Raw genomic sequence first — 3233 nt, 5'->3', positions numbered from 1 at the left:
TATACGGTGCAGTCCTGCCGAGTGACACGTTACCTATATAGTGCAACCCATGCTATTAATTACTACTAAACATTACTTATGGGATGCGACCGGCCCTGGCTGCACGTTACCTGTATTATGTAGATCAACAGTTCTCAACCTTTGTTGTACCAGGCCCCGTTCGTAAACATCCATGCCCAGTGCTGACCCAGTGCCCCTCGCTCCCAGCCTGCTGCCCCCTGCCCCCCAGGGTGTGTGGGGGGGAGAGGGATAGGGGAAAAGCCACAGTTTCCCATATTTTTCTCCTTTAAAGGAGAATCCATTTTTAAAGTTTGTTTGTGGCCCTTTCATGCAACCCACTTCTGTGTCGTGACCCATGGGTTGAGAAACGCTGGCATAGATGGCTGGTGAAGCAAGCAATAAATGTAAGCTGGCCCCACGTGCGACATTTCTCCCACCATCAGGACTAGCCTCACTCTGGGAAGAGCCACCCAGCTATGGTCCTGCTTTGAGCATGGGCTGGACTAGATGTGACCTCTGGAGGTCCCTTCCCACCCTCATTGTCTATGAACCTGCAACCTTTGGTCTTCAGTTGTCCCAGCTCGAGGGGCTCTTTCTATCCAGCTTTCATCCAAAGGTGCCACAGGTCCCCCACTGGGCTTTTGTTCTGTGCCTGTAGACCCTGAAGCACTTCGCTCAGGTTTTTTGCTTGGTAGGGGTCCAGGGCAATTGGGGAGCATCATCCTGTCAACAGGCAGCAGGATGGGCCCCACTGCTTCAGCCATGGTCACCAGAAAACCAGTGTCAAGCAGCAATTGTTTTGCATCATCCTCCATGTGCCAAGGTCTGGGACTGTGGTGCGGATGAGAAATGCAGAGCGAGCTGGAAGTTACTCTTCTTTCTTTTGGGACAGATGAGGAGTAAGGGCCTTGCCATATAGCCAGATGAGCGTTTGATAGAAGCCAGCTTGAGAGTTATTACACATTTTCAAGCACTAACTTGGTTGGCTTTTGTTAGAGTTGGGATAGCCATTTTTTAAGGCAGGATAATTATGTTACATGTGTGACCAGTCTAAAGTTATTGTGTCATTAACCAGTTAGTGGTGTGATAATTGCTATGCACATGTGGCCAGTCTACATTTATTGCACAATTAACCAAATACATGTAACATGTAGCAAAGACCTTAGTGGAAGCATACCCCTCTTTATTGCCAGTTTCTCCCGCTGGTTTCATGAGTGTGTAAGAACGGGGGCTTTGGACTCATCTTCTCCCCAGGGCAAGGTGTCATGGGCCCAACTCTTCTATCTGTTGCCTGCCAAACACTGTAGGGTATAATCAGGTCCTGGGTTTGAGTTTGGTCTCACGTATAATGGATGGTTATATTGGTAACATGGGATGGCACTTGCAGTATCCTTGTAAATGTCTGTGAATTCTTATATGTTTAATGACTTAAGTCTTTTCTGTTTCCAAATGTAATGAAATGCAGTGAAAGCAGGATTGCTTGGCTATCATTCAGTGAGGCTGTTTTATGTTTCCCTGTCTTATTATTCATTTAAACTTTGTTTTTCACTGTCTGCATTCAGTTTTAAAAGACCAACGTGATCAATTGGTCCTGGTTCCACAAAGTGATGCATGGATCCTGCCTCCAGGTAGAATCTCACTGGCATCAGTGTTTTGTTAGGCTCAGGTGGTTAATACTACATTTGTTGCTGTGGTATTTGAATATCTTCTTCAAGTTCAGCAATGCAAATAGCATCTGTCATGTGGTATTGGTATATGTGGCTTCTCCAATTTCTTTCCTGGTAGCAGGAAGGGAGGGGAAGTGCAAATCCCTTTTATTCATCCTATAACTGCCACTTGTTTGATTTTGCTTTTGAAAGATACCTTGGTCTCTGAGATGTGAGTTGAGTGGCCTCTGTGGTACTAGGGGGTTTTCTTTTTTCTTATTAATATTGCAAACGAGGGCACAGCCTTAGCTCTTGAAGGTGCTGTATAGATTATATTGGTGTTTAGGCTCTAGCAGTCTATTCCCAGTTTCAGCTGTGGTTTAATTCTCTTCTTTCCGCTTACATAAAATTTTAACTAGAGTCAGGAAATTTTGCCTTACTAAGGACTGGGATGTTGATGTCATATAGAAATGTAAAGGAAAGGTTTTCAGCGTTGATTTAAGTCTGCTGAGGTCAGTGTGAACTGCAGAATTAGGCCAGCAATGAGCACTTTGGAGTAATCTCACCTATTTGTTCTGATCTTGTTTCCACTGAAGTCAGTGGAAAAAAACTGCATATGACTACAGCAGGCAGAGAAATGAGCTCTTTTCTTTTTGTCCATTCCTTGTAAAAGAAAGATTGAAACTTAGGTTTTGCCTTATTTTTTTATTTTCTATGGATGTACTGTTCCCAGAAGGTTTGCATCTAGTTAGGATTATTTAGTCATTTGCCTTTTTTGTTTATAGTTAAAAGCTTTTTCATTGGTAGCATTTTTTTTGTTATTTTATTTTTAGTAATGTACTTTGTTATGGCTGGCAGGACTAGTCCAAAGAAAAGAGGAAAACTCCCTAGCAATTGCAAGAGATCCCTCCCTGTATCTTGAGGATGTTCCTGAATTATCTTTCAGAAACCATGGGACAGAAAATCTGCTTGTAAGGATATTAACTTTCTGAATTTTTAAAGGTACTTTTCAGTATGACTAGCTATATTATAAACCATAAAGCAGGATAGATATGCACCTTTTATAGAGTAACTCGTGGATGCTCAACCCCTGGTCGGTGGGCCAGATGCAGCCCCTAGTGCCATGGGGCTTTTCTGCACTTTAAGCAGATGGGATGCAAACTGGTTTAACATAGTTCAGCTCAGTATGGAGCAGAGCATCAGGCTGAACATTGAGGGATGCAGTAGCAAGAAAACTCAGTGTATAGGATAGTGGGTTTTCAACATTTTTAAATTAAAGGTACCCCTTGTTAGACTCAAAGTGTACCTCTCAGAAGATGCTACCTCTTAGCTTTCGCTTAATTTGTGACTACGGAAAAACAATAGGCCAATTCTTTTGTTGCAGAGAACTCAAGAAGACCACAATAAGTCAGAATATTTTAGACACTGTGGATTCTTATTTGAAATCTCTGACTTTCAAATAAGAATCCATGACAATGGATGCTCACCAACTCCTTGAGTACCCTGACAATCTACACCCCAAGGTACTCAAGGAGCTGGCGAGCATCATACCTCAGCCCCTGGCACGGATCTTTGAAAACTCCTGGT

The sequence above is a fragment of the Gavialis gangeticus genome, unplaced genomic scaffold (genome assembly GCF_001723915.1).
Source record: "Gavialis gangeticus isolate Ggan-Ray unplaced genomic scaffold, GavGan_comp1, whole genome shotgun sequence".
Lineage (NCBI taxonomy): Eukaryota > Metazoa > Chordata > Crocodylia > Gavialidae > Gavialis > Gavialis gangeticus.
The sequence above is the reverse complement of the archived record's forward strand: the minus strand, read 5'-3'. Positions refer to the sequence as shown.